The sequence below is a fragment of the Nyctereutes procyonoides genome, unplaced genomic scaffold (genome assembly GCF_905146905.1).
Source record: "Nyctereutes procyonoides isolate TBG_1078 unplaced genomic scaffold, NYPRO_anot_genome, whole genome shotgun sequence".
Taxonomy (NCBI): domain Eukaryota; kingdom Metazoa; phylum Chordata; class Mammalia; order Carnivora; family Canidae; genus Nyctereutes; species Nyctereutes procyonoides.
In genome coordinates this window covers 28,101,335-28,120,836 of record NW_026575035.1, presented here as the reverse complement: position 1 = coordinate 28,120,836, position 19,502 = coordinate 28,101,335, and the positions used below count along the sequence as shown (strand labels likewise).

Sequence of the window (19,502 nt, the reverse complement as noted above, 5' to 3'; positions counted from 1 at the left end):
CTATTTAGAATTTCTTTCTCAGACCCATGGCTGGCCAGATATGAGGCAGTAGATCCAATAGCAGGAAAAAGAAATCTGGTGTTTCTTGTCTCCTCCCTTGTCACAATCATGCCTCCTTCTGTATGAGAGTCCCCAGGCGGCCTTCCTCTGGAGCACCAGCTCCTACTTGGTTTCAATATCTCTATTCCTCCCCTTGTCCTTTCAACCCCAAGTGTAGTAACAGCTTCCTGCTCTCACTGGTCTTGGTGTGCCTCATTATCTCTTGTTTGATAATTTACTTTGTACATATCTCTGTGAGTAGTCCCTATTTTTAAATATCTTCACTCGAACATCTGGGGTGAAGTATATTTTCTCCTGGAGTCCTGATTCATACAACAATCTATTCATTGGCATGTCTATCTGGGTACCCAGGTAAAATGCCCTTGGAAGCAGAGGACTTCTGTATCATTCAGGATAAAGTAGATCATACTGCAGTAACAAAAAATAATTAAAAAAATACTTAATATTGGTAGCTTAAACACAGAGATTTATTTCTTGCTTATGTAAAATATCCATTCTGAGGAGACATCTGGAGGTCAGGGGATGGGATGAAGGGGAGTTTTTACTTCTTATAGACATCCAGGGTTCAGTTGCCCATTATCTGAGAAAAGAAAAACAAAGTTCCAGGGAGCTTGCAAGAGTAATTGAATGTCCTGGTCAGGCAGACACACTTCAATGCTCCTCCAACCATTTGGCCATAGAACGAATCTCATGACCCTGCCCAACCAAAAGGAAATTCAATCCTTTAATTTTACTTAAGGGTTGAAAGCCAGAATACTTAGCAGATAGCACTAATTACAACCAAGTCTGTACTATCACCACATATCCAGCTCACTGTCCTTCCCAAAGGCAACATCTTCTCATCTCTTCCTAAGGGACAGCCCAACGATAATATTCCTTGAGGCAGACATTTTGGAGGCCACTACCCAGGAGGTGTTTTGTGCTTTGTTCAAGTTTTAGTTTTTCTTCCTGGAGGGCTTGATCTCCATGGCTCGGCCTCACCATGGGAAACTCTTTCTTTTCCTGTATCCTCTTGGCAGCATCTAAAATAGACATTGGGACATCCTTCCTCTGTGGGAACTAAGCAGCTTTCCAGGCCTTATTTTTGCCCCTAGAAGGCTAGGAACCAATGGTTCTTTTATTTCTTACATAGTAACATTCATTTTTAGTCCCAGATCATGTATTCTTTAGGCAATAAAACTCTCAGAGACTTGGGTAGTGTACTGTATATTTAATTTCAATCAATTCTGTGTATCGATAACCATATCCATAGTTATTTTATAGACAGGTTTTCAAAAATTTGCTGTATTTTTCAGCTTTCTGACCTTGTGTCTTTCCCTTTCCTAATTTTAATTCTGGTTTTGGAAGTTGAATACACAATTGAAACATTTTTTCCACTTGAAATATTTATTTATTGCCAACATTTGAACTGGTCATTGCTTCCAAACACCTCTTCTATCCTGATAGTGGAACAGTGCATGTGGCATCTATGCATTGGCATATTGCTAATGTTTTTAAGTTATTCCAAAATCTGGACTCATTAATGATTCAGATTAATATTTTTGGTAGGAATACTACAAAAGTGATTTGCAATCCTCCCAATTGCATCAAATCAGAAGACACAACATATCAGTTTGTTTCACTGAATGAGAATAAGCTTAATCACTTGATAACCATTTCATCATTTTAGAAACATCTTTTTCACTCTGTAGGGTTACGTTGTGTGTACCTCACATGAGCCCACCTATTGTCCTGACTATCCTTACATGGCCCTGACCCAGGAGGGCCTAGCTGCCAGGTCAGAGTGGTTGGCACATGCATACTTTGCTCCCTGGCAGCTCCTGCCTTCAGTTTCCAGGAATTCTAGGCCTGTGTGAACACCACCTCAGCCCAGCCCCAGCCCACCCTACCTTTCTGATAGGGGTCCTGACACTGCATTCCCGATATAGAGAGGGGAAGGTCTTTTGAGTGAGACTCTTTGTGGCCCTGTGGCTGGGGGATACTCAGCACCTCTGTGGGAGTCATGTCTCCCAGGTGCTCTCATTAGAGACTTCTGATTCCACCCTGGATGGCAAGGCTCAGAGGTTCCTGTGATATCTGGCCTCAGGGGAGCAGGAAATTGTTTTAGAGTTGGTATCGAAGTAAATCTTCCAAATCCCCACCGGAATCCTTGTATATCATTATGATTCCCAGACTTGGGGATCTATCCAAAGGTACTTAGCTGCTGAGTCACAGTGGCTCATGCAAGGGCAGTTTTCCCCCTGAGCCTGCCAACAGGCATCAGGCCCTTATAACCTCTTGAATACGACCTGCTCCAGTCCCCTCAGCCATCTCCCTAGAGCAGCATTTCTCCACATTGCTGCATTGATGATAAAGTTTGGATGGTAGTTATGGGACTAGAAGCTGGTCTGAATATCATAATTCCCATCCCACTTAGCAATGATCAGGCCCCAAATGGCTTCCAAGATCCAGCAAGGTATGCCTAAGTTCCCAAAAAAACTTGGTGTCAGGCAGATTGGCTATTCTGTTTTGGAGCTGGAAGAAGCTGGCAGGCGTGTGTTCCCAACAAGTTTCAGCTTGTTGCCCTAACTGATCCTACCAGGGCCCTGACCCATGGACTGTTCCCAGGGATGCCTGCCTGCAGGGTCAGAGCAGCTAACACATTTGCACTTTGCTCCTGGTTGTCTCTTGCCCTCAGATGTCTAGGACCTTTAAGTCTGTGTGAACAGGAGCCCCCTGGTGCCAGCAGGTCATTTTCCTGGAGCTTGGGGTGCCCATACTATGCTCTTGACATGGAGGGGGAAGATCATTTGAGTCAGACCCCTTGTGGCCCTATGCCTGGGGATTCTCAGTGCATTTCTGGGCATCATGTCCCCTAGTGTTTCTCATCAGTGAAATTCCTTGCCATGCCTAGCGTGGTAAGGCTGTAGGATTTTCATGAGAACTAGCTTCAAGAAAATAGCAAAGGCTGTTTTGGAGCAGGGCAGAATTTGGCTTTGCTGTGAGACACCCAGGAGTCCCCACCAGAAGCTTTGTTGATCCCCATCAATTCCGGATCCTGGGACCAATCCAGGGTGCCTGAATGCTCTGTCACAGTGGCTCAAGGACTCATGGTTTGTCACTATGCAGCCACCGGCAGGTATTGGGACTGCTCTAAGTTTCCCCAGGAGTCCTTCTGGAGTGGCCCTTCACACTTCCACCTGATAGGAGAGTTTGAGAGGAGGTGGTTACTATCATGTATTGGTCTGATAGGATTTCAAATCCACTTCCTTATAATTTAGGTGAAGTTGTTTTAATCCACTTGGTTATGATAAAGACAAAGAAAAGGGTTTTTCTGATATAATAATGAAGTGTTGGGATCCCTGGGTGGCGCAGCGGTTTAGCGCCTGCCTTTGGCCCAGGGTGCGATCCTGGAGACCCGGGATCGAATCCCACGTCGGGCTCCCGGTGCATGGAGCCTGCTTCTCCCTCTGCCTGTGTTTCTGCCTCTCTCTCTCTCTCTCTGTGACTATCATAAAAAAAAAGTTTTATTAAAAATAAAAAAAATAATAATAATAATGAAGTGTTTTGTGTCCGGATGTCATCATCCTATCTGTTCTGTTCAGAACTCAGTAGCTGAACTGCTGAGGGGCTCTGCTGGCACTTATCAGTAAAATCATGAACAGGCAACTGCGGCAAGGTGACTTTTACTTATAAAGACTAAGAGTTTGTAAAACCATCTGAGAGTGTTTGGTCTGAGCAGGGCATCTCTTTGCTGATGGCAAATAGCTTTCCGAAGACCGTGAGGGCAATTGGCCTCCCTCCCCCGGTGCTAAAGGTGAGTCCCGTAGCAGCAGGGCTGAAGGCTGTGCAGTGTGGTCCCCTGAGGAAAATCATCTTCCTAGTCAGAGCCAGTGCCCTTGCTACCTAGCAGCGTGCTCTAGCTATGGGGGCCTTTTACTTTGGTGCTAGGAGCTGGACACAGCCTGGGTGGCTAAGCCAATCTTCCAAGGACCAATTCGTATAAAGGTACGTCTTAGCTAAATTTGGACTGTGTTCTTCTCATCAACTCTTGGCTGCGACAACAGTGTGATTAATCTATCATTGATCTGGAATATGTTATTTATTTATTGGCTTACTAACAGACATTACTCTGTATGTATTATTAAATTCCCACAGAAAATCTGGGTTAAATAAAGTGTAAAGACAAACTCAGGCTCTGAGCACAGATTTGCTTCCCAAAACAAGTTACTTCATAACTTGGCCTTGCTGTCCTTATGGGACTAAAGGCCTGTCTGGCAACCATAATTCCCAGGTGTCTTCCATCCCACATTGGTCGGAGACTACAGTTGGACCTGGGATGGCTTCCAAGATCCCCCAAGATCTGCTCTGAAAACTTACCAGATCTGGCAAGAGGCATTAGCTACTGTTTGGAGGAGGATGGACTGTTTGCAACAACCCCATTTGTCCTCTGTGACTCTTCATGTTACATGGCCTGACCCAGAGACCGATGCCAAGTTACCTTGCTGACAGGCTGGAGAAGCTAGCACATGCACACTTTGCTCCTCAGGTACCATCTGCCCTCAGGTTTCCAGCACCTCTGGGCCTCTGTAAACAGGCACTGCTTCATCCCAGCAGGCCATCCTCCCAGAGCGAGGGGAGTCCCATTGTTGCACCCCAGATGTGGGGAAGGGAAATTTGTGATCCCCAGTGCTTCTGTGGGAGTCTGATATCCAAGGTGCCTCTCATCAGCAGACTTCCTGGTTGTGTCCAGAATGGCAAAGGTCAGGGACACCCGTGAGAACTGGCTTGAGGGGAACAGGAAACACTTTTTGGAGTCTGATGGAATTTGGCATTGCTGTAAGTCTCCAGGTCTCCACCAGAAGCTGGTTAATCTACATGTCCCAGTGCAAAAGAACCATCACAGGATGGTGAGTCTCAGTAGCTTGCAACTTGCAGCTTGCTCTTCCCACTTGCCAGCAGGCATCAGATCCTCTTGGCCTGTTGGAGAGGGTCTTCTCTGGCCATGCAGGCTCTCCTTGGAGCAGCATTTCCCTGCACTGCTGCCTTGATGATACCCGAGGCTAGCAACCTCCCAATAACGCTGCCCTACTCCCATCTTCCTGCCAATGCCGCCTTGCCACCCTACCCTAACTTAGCTTATGACCCCCCCCTTAACCCTTGCCCTAACGGGGGTGGGGTGGGGGTGGGGGGACAAGACCTGGAAAAGACCAAAAACCTGAAAAACACCACCAAATAAGGAAACCTCACCCCATATTTCCCGACCAATCCTCCTGACAAAAACTCCTTATAAACCCTCCTGCAACCTGCCTGGGGGTGACTTTCCTGGCCCACGACTTCCCTGCTCTCTCTCTCCCCTGTGGGCCATGGAACCTGGCCCGAGAGCACATCCCATTAAAAACCTGTTTCGACCAACTTTGGCCTGGCCTTTCTATTTCATTTCACTACTGATCAGATTAAACCTGACAGTTACCATGAGACCCCATTTAAGCCCTCTTTTCCCTATGAGGCTATGGGCCTGTCTAGCAATCGTCATTCTCAGGTGTCTCACTTCCCACAGAGTGAAGGTGGGAATGGCTTCCAAGATCCTGGGAGATGTGGTTCATGTCCTTGTCAGGGGAATTATCTACTCTGTTTTGGAGCAGTATGGACCCTTCTTCCCTTTACCCTTCTAGGTTTAATGGTTCAGCCCTTCCAATCAAACCAATAAAAGATGTGTTAATAATAGAGGGCAAATGCAGTTTTAACTATGTATGTTTGCAGAGATTGTCAAAGAAAAACATAGCTTCACATGGCAGTCAGTTATGGAGGGCTTATAAACCATCTTAGGCCAAAGGAAAAGGAATTTTGGACTTCTGTTAGGAGAGGAGGAAGTAAGTTATGGGAAGATGATAGGGAAATATATGGTAAACCAGAAATTTTTAGTAAGGTTTTGCAACTGAACCCACATGTGTTTGCTCCTTGGTGAGTCAGATGATAAAAACTACACCAGGTTAGTTTTCTCACAAAGGACACTATTTGTAGCAAGCAAGGAGATTTGGGGGAACATCTTCCAAAGCTGAGAAAGGGTGAATGTGTTCCTTTTATTTAGGGTTAGGATGAATATTTAGATAGGGAAGCTTTGTCATTGTATCTAAAAGGCCATCCATGCACCCTAAGGAGACATGCCTACACATACACTGTTATGTAAATGAGGCTTATGATCCTCCTTGCACAGAGAATTTGGTATTATAATGAGGTAAAGGTAATTATGGGTCATCCCAGTGGTCAGCCCATGGTCCATCTGAAAAGACAGGAGTCAAAGATTAAGATCAAAGTGGTCTGAGTGGTGGTGGGGGGGGGGAGGGGATACCAGAGCTCTTCCTCTGGGTAGTCCTTATTGCTTCAGGGGTAGTTTTGGTTTCCATAATGGAATGTTGTGCCTGTAGGGTCCTTTGCTTGAATGAAGAGATAAGGTAGAAAGAAGAATATAAGGAAAAATGTGGGACAAAGGTCGGTGGGTGCAAGCAGGTTAGCAGGAAAGATCAAGTCTTGGGTTCAGCTGGCAACAGTTTGCTATACAAATTTAAGTCTGATTTCCCATTCATGAGAGTTGTTAAGTCCTCTTCCTCTTTGGTACAGAAAAGTGAGACACTTTTATAAATGGAAATTTCCTATATAAATGTAAAATTTCCATACAAAAGGAAACTTATGCTCTGTTTTTCAGAACTTCTCCTACATCAGCAGATTTTTCAAAAAGTGAGCTCAGATAATCCTCATGCCAAAAGAGCATTTTTTTGACCCTGTTCAACAGAGTCCATTCTTGATTAAAGGACTGAAAAAAAATACCCTGTGGGTGGGTTCATGTGTGTACCATCCATCACTGATCAGTTATGGGTCAGGACAGGGCCAAAACTGGACAGTTAGGTACACAACTGCTTTTCCAAGTCTCTGTTTGTGTCTAGTTTGCTATTGTGGAGGCCGAGAAAATTAAAGGCCGTTCCAGTTTAAGTTCAGCCTTAGCACACGTCCAGCCATCCCAGGCCCCTGCGAAGAAGAGCTGAACTTTACATTACTTCAGTTACAGGAAAAAAAAAGAAGTTTACAGCTTAATGTCCTAGAAAGCCCCACAATAGAATAAAAACTAAGCCCAAGCCAAGGGCAGGAAGCCCCTATTAGAATGAGAACAGAGCTCAATGCCCTTGAAGGCCCCATATCAAAATGTAAACAGAACTTGAGGAATTGCTCCAGCCCTTCTGGAGGTCCCCGAGCCCAGCCCTTAAAAGTAAGCTAAAACCCACCTCGGGGTCCAAGTCCCTGCTCCGCTGTGTCGGGTGCACTTGGACCCAAGCCCGAGCTTGTAAATAAACCCTCGTGTGTTTGCATCGGTGTCGGCTCCTCGGTGGTTTCTCGGATTCGCAATCTTGGGCACAACATTTGGGGCTTGTCTGGGATCTGAGAAACCCCCAGGACCCCATCTGGAGGGCTTCACGCATGGTGAGTGCACTCAACTTTTTCTACCTTTTGCACACAAACTCTCTGACAGCTCTAAACTGTACTTTTACCTGTAGGAATTCCAATCTGTATTGGGTCGGCATTGGCTTAGGCAGACGCGCTGGTGGGCCAGCGACTGGGGTCTGAGGGGACGTCCCTTGCCCCCGCCTGGAGGAGGATGGGGGTCCTCGTCTGTAAGGAGGGGGGGTCCTCGTCTGTAAGGAGGGCGGGGGTCCTCGTCTGTAAGGAGGGCGGGGGGTCCTCGTCTGTAAGGAGGCGGGGGTCCTCGTCTGTAAGGAGGGGGGGGTCCTCGTCTGTAAGGAGGGCGGGGGTCCTCGTCTGTAAGGAGGGCGGGGGGTCCTCGTCTGTAAGGAGGATGGGGGGTCCTCATCTGTAAGGAGGGCGGGGGGTCCTCGTCTGTAAGGAGGGCGGGGGTCCTCGTCTGTAAGGAGGGCGGGGGTCCTCGTCTGTAAGGAGGCGGGGGTCCTCGTCTGTAAGGAGGATGGGGGGTCCTCATCTGTAAGGAGGGCGGGGGGTCCTCGTCTGTAAGGAGGGCGGGGGTCCTCGTCTGTAAGGAGGGCGGGGGGTCCTCGTCTGTAACGAGGCGGGGGTCCTCGTCTGTAAGGAGGACGGGGGGTCCTCGTCTGTAAGGAGGGCGGGGGGTCCTCGTCTGTAAGGAGGGCGGGGGGTCCTCGTCTGTAAGGAGGGCGGGGGTCCTCGTCTGTAAGGAGGGTTGGGGTCCTCGTCTGTAAGGAGGGCGGGGGGTCCTCGTCTGTAAGGAGGATGGGGGTCCTCGTCTGTAAGGAGGGCGGGGGGTCCTCGTCTGTAAGGAGGATGGGGGTCCTCCTCTGTAAGGAGGGCGGGGGTCCTCGTCTGTAAGGAGGGCGGGGGTCCTCGTCTGTAAGGAGGGGGGGTCCTCGTCTGTAAGCAGGGGGGGGTCCTCGTCTGTAAGGAGGGCGGGGGTCATCGTCTGTAAGGAGGGCGGGGGTCCTCGTCTGTAAGGAGGCGGGGGTCCTCATCTGTAAGGAGGGCGGGGGTCCTCGTCTGTAAGGAGGGCGGGGGGTCCTCGTCTGTAAGGAGGGCGGGGGGTCCTCGTCTGTAAGAAGGGCGGGGGGTCCTCGTCTGTAAGGAGGGCGGGGGTCCTCGTCTGTAAGGAGGCGGGGGTCCTCGTCTGTAAGGAGGGCGGGGGGTCTTCGTCTGTAAGGAGGGCGGGGGGTCCTCGTCTGTAAGGAGGGCGGGGGTCCTCGTCTGTAAGGAGGGCGGGGGTCCTCGTCTGTAAGGAGGGCGGGGAGTCCTCGTCTGTAAGGAGGGCGGGGGGTCCTCGTCTGTAAGGAGGGCGGGGGGTCCTCATCTGTAAGGAGGGCGGGGGGTCCTCGTCTGTAAGGAGGGCGGGGGGTCTTCGTCTGTAAGGAGGGCGGGGGGTCCTCGTCTGTAAGGAGGGCGGGGGTCCTCGTCTGTAAGGAGGGCGGGGGTCCTCGTCTGTAAGGAGGGCGGGGAGTCCTCGTCTGTAAGGAGGGCGGGGGGTCCTCGTCTGTAAGGAGGCGGGGGTCCTCGTCTGTAAGGAGGGCGGGGGTCCTCGTCTGTAAGGAGGCGGGGGTCCTCGTCTGTAAGGAGGGCGGGGGTCCTCGTCTGTAAGGAGGGCGGGGAGTCCTCGTCTGTAAGGAGGGCGGGGGGTCCTCGTCTGTAAGGAGGGCGGGGGTCCTCGTCTGTAAGGAGGCGGGGGTCCTCATCTGTAAGGAGGATGGGGTCCTCGTCTGTAAGGAGGGTGGGGGGTCCTCGTCTGTAAGGAGGGCGGGGGTCCTCGTCTGTAAGGAGGGCGGGGGTCCTCGTCTGTAAGGAGGGCGGGGAGTCCTCGTCTGTAAGGAGGGCGGGGGGTCCTCGTCTGTAAGGAGGCGGGGGTCCTCGTCTGTAAGGAGGGCGGGGGGTCCTCGTCTGTAAGGAGGGCGGGGGTCCTCGTCTGTTAGGAGGGGGGGTCCTCGTCTGTAAGGAGGGCGGGGGGTCCTCGTCTGTAAGGAGGGCGGGGGTCCTCGTCTGTAAGGAGGGCGGGGAGTCCTCGTCTGTAAGGAGGGCGGGGGTCCTCGTCTGTTAGGAGGGGGGGTCCTCGTCTGTAAGGAGGGCGGGGGGTCCTCGTCTGTAAGGAGGGCGGGGGTCCTCGTCTGTAAGGAGGGCGGGGAGTCCTCGTCTGTAAGGAGGGCGGGGGGTCCTCGTCTGTAAGGAGGGCGGGGGTCCTCGTCTGTTAGGAGGGGGGGTCCTCGTCTGTAAGGAGGGCGGGGGGTCCTCGTCTGTAAGGAGGGCGGGGGTCCTCCTCTGTAAGGAGGATGGGGTCCTCATCTGTAAGGAGGGCGGGGGGTCCTGGTCTGTAAGGAGGCGGGGGACCTCGTCTGTAAGGAGGCGGGGGTCCTCGTCTGTAAGGAGGGCGGGGAGTCCTCGTCTGTAAGGAGGGCGGGGGGTCCTCGTCTGTAAGGAGGGCGGGGGTCCTCGTCTGTAAGGAGGGCGGGGGGTCCTCGTCTGTAAGGAGGGCGGGGGTCCTCGTCTGTAAGGAGGATGGGGGTCCTCGTCTGTAAGGAGGGCGGGGGGGTCCTCGCCTGTAAGGAGGGCGGGGGGTCCTCGTCTGTAAGGAGGGCGGGGGGTCCTCGTCTGTAAGGAGGCGGGGGTCCTCGTCTGTAAGGAGGGCGGGGGTCCTCCTCTGTAAGGAGGATGGGGTCCTCATCTGTAAGGAGGGCGGGGGGTCCTGGTCTGTAAGGAGGGCGGGGGACCTCGTCTGTAAGGAGGCGGGGGTCCTCGTCTGTAAGGAGGGCGGGGAGTCCTCGTCTGTAAGGAGGGCGGGGGGTCCTCGTCTGTGAGGAGGGCGGGGGGGGTCCTCGTCTGTAAGGAGGGCGGGTGGTCCTCGTCTGTAAGGAGGATGGGGTCCTTGTCTGTAAGGAGAGCGGGGGGTCCTTGTCTGTAAAGGAGGATGGGGGTCCTCGTCTGTAAGGAGGGCCGGCTCCAGCCCTTCGGGTTACTTTCTGTTTTGTCTCCACTGCCACACTGGAACATTGGTCTGTGTTACTATGTCCTTGTTAACTGTTTGTGCATTCGTCTGTGTTGTTGGGTCCTTGTTAACTGTCTTTACTGTCTGTGTCTTGGTGTGTGTGGATTGGGGGCATAACGGGGCAGACAGAAACCACTGTCCTGTCTCTTATGCTCTCCCACTTCTCGGATGTTAGGGAAAGAGCTCGTATTCTGAGCATAGACATACGGAGAGAGAAATTCCAAATTTATTGCATACCAGAATGCCAACCTTTGACGTGGGATCGCCCCAAGAAGGAACTTTCCACCTATCTATTATCTTACAGGTTAAGGCCGTGATCTTCAGGGACAAACTGAACGGCCACTCTGACCAGGTTCCCTACATCCTGATCTGGCAGGACATGATAGAGAATCCCCCTCCTTGGCTAAAACCATTTTTACCCCCCAAAGTAGGACCCACTGAGATTCTAGCCCTGGGGAAAGCCGAGACGGAGACCGACTCTACGCCCCAATCGCCCCTTTATCCGGTCTTGCAGGATTCCTCCCCGGAGGACCGGATTCTCCCGCTGCCCTACCGGGCACCCCCTCCCGTCCTCCCGTCCATTGGAGGCACGGGGGGGGCTGCAGAAGGGGCGCCCCCTCCCTGACCAGGGTGTCCCTGTGCGCTGGCCAGCAGCGGGGACTCGCGGTGGGACCCACCGGAGGGCCCCACCTCCGAATGCGGGGCCGGCCGACTCCACCGCCCGTCCTCTCCGTGCCATGGGGCCCCCCCGACGAGACTGGCGAACAGCTAATGTTATATTGGCCGTTCTCTACCAGTGATTTATATAATTGGAAAACCCAAAATGCAAAGTTCTCTGATAATCCGAGAGATCTAATTGGGCTTTTAGATACTGTTCTCTTTACCCACCAGCCTTCTTGGGATGACTCCCAACAGCTTCACCACCGGGTGACTTCACCACCGAGGAGAGAGAACAAATTCAGGTGGAAGCCCGGAAGTCTGTCCTGGGAGAGGACAGACAGCCGACTCAAAACCCAGACCTCATAAATGCTGCCTTCCCTTCATCCCACCCCGCCTGGGACTACAAATTGGCTGAAGGTAAGGAGAGACTCCGGGTCTACTGCCAGACTCTAATGGCAGGTCTCAAGGCTGCCACGTGCAAGCCTACCAATCTTCTTCTTCTTCTTCTTCTTCTTTTTAAGATTTTATTTATTCATTCACGAGAGACACACAGAGAGAGAGAGAGAGGCAGAGACACAGGCAGAGGGAGAAGCAGGCCCCATGCAGGGAGCCCGACGTGGGACTCGATCCTGGGTCTCCAGGATCACACCACGGGCTGAAGGCGGTGCTAAACCGCTGAGCCACCAGGGCTGTCCCCAGTCTGCTTCTTATTGGTCACACCTAGCCTGTTTCTTTCCTATCCCCAACTCAATCAGGTTCTAAATAAAAAAGTGGTAGCAAAAACTCCAGAGTCACTAACTCTCTATTCTTGAATAAGAGTCTTCCCTCAGCTTGAACTAAGGACCCATGCCCCAGAAGTGCCATTCTGACTAGATTATGTGAAAGGAGTGGATGCAAGAAACAAAATAGCTAAATTAATTAGGGGCATTGGTCACCATTTGCAGCTAAAACTTAAGATGTCTACAGATGTGGTCAGTGTGACATGTGCCAGAAGCACAGAAGAATGGGATGGACAGGGAAGATGTTCTTGGGAAAGCAGTCTGCCTGCTTGCCTTCACTTTTTGGCCTTGCTCTGGGCAGCCACAGCTTCCGTGACTTTACCCATGTTCTCTTCATCCCCCAGGAACTGCCTGGTCTTGATGGGCTTAAAGTTCTTGTCTAATTCATAGACCATGGGAATACTAGTTGGCAGGTTCAGCTCAATGATAGCTTCTTTGGAAAGACCCTCCAGATGCTTGACAATGTCCAAAAGGTTGTTGCCATGGGCTACAATCTGTACCCATTTCCCCTCTTTGATCTGGGGTATTTCTTCTTTCTAAAAGGGCAGAGTTCTGGCAACTGTGTACTTTAGACTCTCACAGGAGGGTAGGGGATATTCAATGAGTTCTGCACACCTGTGATTCTTACTAATGTTGCTGTAGAAGGGATGGTCAGGCTCCATCAGAGGTGGTGGGGCATCATAAGAGCATCTCCAGTTCTTTTCTGGGTCTCGCCATGCTTGGCAGTAGTTTCTGCTTTATTGAGGCCAGTCAGAACCCCATAGTGTCACTCACTGGAGTGCCAAGTCCTCACTACTGGCAGCCACATTTGGTCAATGGAATTCAGCACTGTCTGAATTGCTCTCTTCTGCACTGAGGTAAAGCAAATGTCAAACTGCTAGCCAGCACAGTGCCTGGCCATCATGCTTTTCCTTCTTGTGCCAGCTTGGCTCAGGTCACATCCTACCAGCCACTGAAGCAGTGCTCCAGGTTCCAAGCACTCTTGCCCTGCTAGATCAGTGCCAGTTTGTAGGTGGCCATGGCCACGGCTCCCTGACACGCAGAGTGAATCTAGTAGGGATTCCAGAGCAGCTGTCTGGTCCTAGGACACTTGAGCACTCACTTAATATAATTTTTTTTTTAAACAACACAAGACGGTTTTTATTAGGATACCCTTTGTGTACACAGGAAATTGGAGCTTAGCAATGGCGCAAATGTCAACTATAAAATAAAACCCTACTGTGTCACAAATAGATGATGAACTAATGACCAAAAGTCATTTAGGAAGAAATATAGGTAATTTCATCAAATTTTCTACTCCATTTTGAGGTTATTTATAGAGCTAGAAACTCAAGATATAGGATTATCTATTTCTATATTTATCTGTATCTATATTCATATATCCATCTATTTTCATTCCTAAATTCATAGATATTTAAAATATAAATCTTATTAAATTATCTAGGGTATATAACATATATAGCTCCATTTTTTTTGAGACTTTGAAGTATGAAACAAACTCAGGGTGGCATCCTGTTTGTGAAAATTAAAGTTCAGTGAAGTTTTTTTTTTAAGATTTATTTATTTATTCATGAGAGACACAGAGAAAGACAGAGAGGCAGAGACATAGGCAGAGGGAGAAGTAGGCTCTTCACAGAAGCCTGATATGGGAGTCAATCCCGGATCCTGGGATCACCACCTGAGCCAAATGCAGGCACTCAACAGCTGAGCCACCCAGGAGTCCCAAGTTCAGTAAAGTTCTAATCAAGAGCATTTGTTTTCCACTCCTAAAAAAAGTAAGGAAGATGGGGTGCCTGGTGGCTCAGATGGTTAAACATAGGACTCTTGGTTTCTGCTCAGGTGGTGGTCTCATAGGTGGTGAGATTGAGCCCTGCCTGGGGCTCAGTAGGGAGTCTGCTAATTTCACTTTCCCTCTTCCTCTGCCTCTTTCCACATGGCTCTCTCTCTAGAATAAATAAATCTTTTAAAAAAAGTCAAAAAGATTACTGATTAAACGTACAATTACCATTCATTTTCTTCAGGCCATAATGTGTATATGTTTTTGTGAGATAATTTTTGGAATGGGAAAAGAAACTAAGTTCATATTTTTGCTCTTGGAAGAGAGATCTTCTAAAAAGAAGCAAATATGAATTTAGTCATCTGTGAAATTCATGGGTTTGAAATTTGGAAAAAAAATTGTTACTGGAAGATTACATTATGTTTGTCTTATTGGTACTGCACCAACTAAACCTTGATATAAAGTCACTCTCATATTTGCTTAATGAAAATTTACATTAGGTCAGAACTCTGGCATATGAGATTCAGAGAGATTCACAAAGTGTTCCTGCTTTCAGGAATCCTGTCCTCTAGAAAATAAACAGCCAGCTATGTCAAAATTAACTTGCCCCAATATCTTTGATAGGCCAAATTCTAGAATAACAAATATTTTATAGGATCTAGACTTTGTCTTAAATTTTATGATAGTGATACTTTGGCTAGCACATTATAATACTTTAAATGACCAAGTTTTTTCTCAAATGAGGACCACATTTTACAGAGAAATAAAGTTCTTGTGTATTTCATTTAAGTCATCTTAGAAAAGTGGATAACTAGAGTACAACAAAGCTCCTAATGAAAATGTTAGGTGACTGCTTTCTCAGAAACTTAGCCATTCCTGAGCATTAACTTCCAAGTCTTTGAGATTCAAATTTGAAGTTCAGCAAAATTACAAATGACTGTATCTTCAGTCTTTGTGTGTTTCAGCAAATGATTAATCTGTGGGGATCAATGTTCAACTGAAAAATTTTAACACAAATGCATATTTATCTTTGTCTTTGATAAAAATAGTGTGAATTCTGATAAAAATTTCCTATGCTCTACTTTATAGGCAAAACAGAAGTCTTGGGGGACAGTATACAAGAAATAACCCAAGGGGACAGCCAGAAACAAACAAAACTTTACATAAAATGAAAAGAAAATGAGGCCCTCATCTTCCAAAAGATGACACAAGGACTCCCATTGACCATCTTTCTAGTGAAACAACCATAATTAGTGAAAATTATAGGGAAAAAAGTGTCCTTTTGAATTAAGGGCATTCAGCAAATGGAGAAGCATTTATTCAAATCTACTAAATCTCAGTAAAAGCAGTGAGAGAATGAAGCATTTGAACCCTACCTACCCACCTCTGCCCTTCAGCTCGGCAGGACAGAAGCTCTACTCCGGACCAGTCAGCTCAGAACACAAGGTTCCCTCTCCTAAGACTGGCTAAGAGAGCTTTCCTTCACCCCCATTGAAAGCAGAAGCTCTATTCCAGGAACAGAAGAGTGAGAACAGTGACCTCATCCCCCTCTCCACATTCTGCTCATGGGGTAGAAGCTCCACACTAGTACAGACAAACCAAGATGAACAGAGGCCAGTACCCTGCTCAGAACTCTGCTCGTAAGACAGGTATCATTCAGAAGTGGGCTACTGTCACTATGCCATAGAACCATGACTCAGAGACTTTGCCCAAGGTGGGAGGCAGGCTATGAGAACAGAGATGTCTGAAGCTCTCCCTAAGGGAGCTAACTTAATTTGGAAAAGTACATGGGGAAGCTCCTATCTAAGGGTGGTGTTGAAAACAGCAGAGAGGAAAGCAATTAAGAGGATGCTGGTAGCTCTACAAAAGCAACAAGCCAAACCATAGTCAGTTAAGTCATACCAGAGAAGTCCAGGAGACAAGCAAGAAAAGTCATCCTGGAATAGGAACAATCTCCAAAAACTGGCAAAAACTACCACTGCAAAGAAATTTGAATTAAATTCGATCAGACCACCGAGAGATTTATGTTCCAGGACATCGCTTAAAACAATAGGGCAACCAGCCAACACTTAGTGGAAGCTAAAAACTGGTGTGATTGCGTCAGAGGCAGCCAAGTTAACAGAGAAATTAAGGAAAAGAGAGAGTCAAAGAGAAAGCAAAAACACTACTATGCCAAGGTGATCATGCCTATGTGCAGGACTGGGCCTTCTGGGGAACAGCAGCAGATGCTATGTACTATGGTGGAAATAAAAACCACTGCACAATCCAGCTAAGGAACTAACAAGTAATAAACCAACTAACAAGCAGATAAGTCAAATAAATAAGTGAAGAAAGGGAACAAAAATCGCCATGTATAAACAACACAAGAGAAACTACAGACCAGTATCTCACATGAATATACACAGAAAATCTTTAACGACATAATAAATGCCACATCCAGCAACATATAAAAAGTAAGACACATTATGACTAACTGGGATTTATCCTAGGAATGCAAGGTGGTTTAACATCAAAGAATCAGTTTAGGTAATATATTGTATCAAAGAATAAAGAACAAAAGCCACATGATCATCTCAATTTGTGCCCCCCCCCCCCCAAAAAAAAAACTTTTGAAAAAATTCAACATCTTATTATGATAGAAACACAAGACAAACTAGGGTGCAAGAAAGCCTCCAACCTCATAAAAGGCATCTCTGGAAAGCCCACAGCTAATACCTGATGGTGAGTGACTAAAACTTTTTCCTCCTGAAAAATCTATATTCTTGGTAACCATCCAAAATGATTCTAATGTGGCTGGTCCCTAGAGCTGAATTTGGCAATCTCTGTAAGATGAGAAAAAGTAGAGTTTCTTATCTGATGCAATCAGAAGTAGGGATTAGCACTGACTACATAGGAAGATCACTAAATGATATGCACAGACCTTAACTCTTTCATAAACTTATGACTTAGCTCAGGATACACCAAAATAACAAGGCTTTTGATGCAAGTAGTTTATTTAGGGACCAGGGGTGCTTCCAGGAGGCAGAAGAGCAGGAACAGGAAGAACAAAGCACCTACTCAGAAAGAGTAGAATGAACACCTTGCTATGTGAGTTAAGGACCCTATTTGCCCTGGGCCTGCATGGGTCCATCCTTTGCTCCAGTGCCTGAGATCGGAAGTGGGCAGAGAAATGTGAATTGCAGCCCTAATGACATCTACAAATATTGACCCTGTTTAATAACATAATACTTTATCTTAAGTCGTACTAACACTTCCCCATTCCTCAGTCTTTCAGTGTTGGATAAGTACCATACAACGTGGCTTCAGTGTGATTTCTTTTGGGGGTCTTTTGCAACTAACTTAACTTCTCTTTCCTTTAGTTTCCTTATATTAACATTAGAAAAATCCTAGTAACTCACTTGTATTACAAGGAATAAATAATTATTGTGTATGAAGCTAAGGAAAACTTTGTGACACAATTTGAGCTCTCAAATAGATGTTATCCTTTTGTATTATAAGACTAACTGCATTTATCTGTGATAATTGCATTAAACACAGGCATAATGATTTACATTTTTACTTATTTTAAAGTGGATCAAATTTTAAATGACCCATAGAGCAGTGAAAATTGGAATGTGTCTCAGTTTTTGTGATTTTTTTCTTCAATCCTTTATATTTGTCCACACCATAATTTAATATTACTGATTTGCCTTCAATGAGTCTAGAAAATTCAACACAATTTTTAAATTACTATATTTATTTTTATTTCTGAAAGCACAATATGCATTACATACATTATTCAAGAGGTACAGAGACTAGGCTCTCTCCCTTTCCTGTCCCGGCACGTCTCAGGTTAATTTCCAGACTTAGCTGCTTTTCTGATTTTCTCACATTTCCTAGAAGAGATAATCTATGCTTCAGAAGCATTTTGTTTTGTGTTTGTTTGTTTTGTTTTGCTCCGCATAAGTAAAACTTCAAATTTATGTCTTCTTGTACCAAAGGTAGCATAGTACTTATAAGTTCTTGTCATTCATTCCTTTTTTCTTTCAGAACTTGAAATTTTCTGTTTCTTGGTTTAATATAATCTTTTAAAAAGGATTTTATTATTTATTTATTTATTTATTTATTTATTTATTTATTTATTTATTTAAGACATAGAGAGACAGAGACACAGGCAGAGGGAGAAGCAGACTCCCTGTGGGGAGCTCAATGTTGGACTTGATCCCAGGGTTCTAGATGATGACCTAAGCCAAAGGCAGATGCTCAATCACTGAGCCACTCAGGTGTCCCAGTTTAATATAAACTTTATTAAGATATAAAGCACTGATCTGTATAAAATTGATAACGTTTGAAGAAATATATTTACCTGACAGAGAAACCAGTATCACAGAAATCAATTTTTCTTGTTCTTAAGCTTGCTACACGTGCAAGTACATACCAAGTTGTCTTGCTTATTTTGTTCAGCAAATTGGTAGAGATTCTTTTATGGTTGTATATAGCAGCAGTCTGTTCCTTTTTATTGCTGTATCATCTTGTATGACTATATGATAATTTGTTTATCCATTCACCTACTGGTGAATATTTTTTAAATCAACTTTAATGAGATATAGTTTTTAGATAATAAATGCTCCCTTTTAAGTGCATGATTCTATAATTTTGTAAATTTTGACTGTATGTGTATGTATGTGTGTACAATCTACATACAGAACAGTTCCAGTTCCAGAACCCCAGAAATTTGCTTTATTTGGTCCACAGTACCAGCCCCTTAATGGGCAACCACTATTTTGAGTTCCATAATTATAAAATTGTTTTTCTTCTTTTCACATTTCTCACCTATCTGAAATCCCATAGTATCCATTCTTTTAAGTGTGTGGCTTCCTTTGCTCAGTATACTTTTTGGGATTCATCCATGTTATAAATTCATGTCTATTTACCAATGAGTAGTATTTTATTGTATGGATATATCCTAAAATGTTCACCTTAGACATTTGGATTGTTGTTAGGTTAGGCTGTTGTAAATAAAGCTGCTATGAATGTTTGTGTACAAATCTATTTGTGGATATACGTATTTATTTATTTTGCATAAATAGCTATGCATGGAATTGGATCATTGTGTATATGACAGTATATGTTTACTACATTTGTAGATGCAGAGAGATACATGCTAGTGCTAATGTTATGGCTATAGAATTAGACTATTAAATGAATTTTGAAAAAGTGGAAAATAAACTGAAAATTATAAGATGGAATTTTCTAGGTAAAAATGTAAAGGTTAAATATACTTGGGGAAAAATTAACCATACATAGAGGGATGAAGATAACTCATTTATGTCAATACATATATGTGTTTTGTTATTACAAAAAGACAAACCACACTTTCTTATGTGAGGAATTTCTTGTTAGCCTTGCTATTTTTATAAATCAAGTAAAGATCATGTACCACTAAGTCAAACTTAATTGTTCTTTCTTTGTGTGTTTTACTTGGTAGAAGTGAGTTTCTGGGAGAAGTGTTTTAACTTGTGAATTAGTTTTAGGCAGAGGATTAAAATTGGTAAGAGAAAGCTTGTGCATAAGTCACTTTTCATATATCATTTAATTTTTAGGAAACTCTCCAAAGTAGTTTTATTAATAGTTCTCAGATGAGAGACATAGATCTTAGTATGAGATGGTAAGGAATTCCCCAAGGTCATAGAGCCAAGTTTGGACACTCAGATCTGGTTTCATTCTTAGCCTTTTCCACATCTGACTTTCTGAGTATATAGCA

General features: G+C 46.1%; 1 pseudogene; it reads right to left on the bottom strand.

The window, feature by feature from the left end:
- Positions 1-12,257: 12,257 nt before the first annotated feature.
- LOC129505399 (phosphoglycerate mutase 1-like) lies at positions 12,258-13,002 on the bottom strand (annotated as a pseudogene).
- Between the last annotated feature and the right edge of the window lie 6,500 nt (positions 13,003-19,502).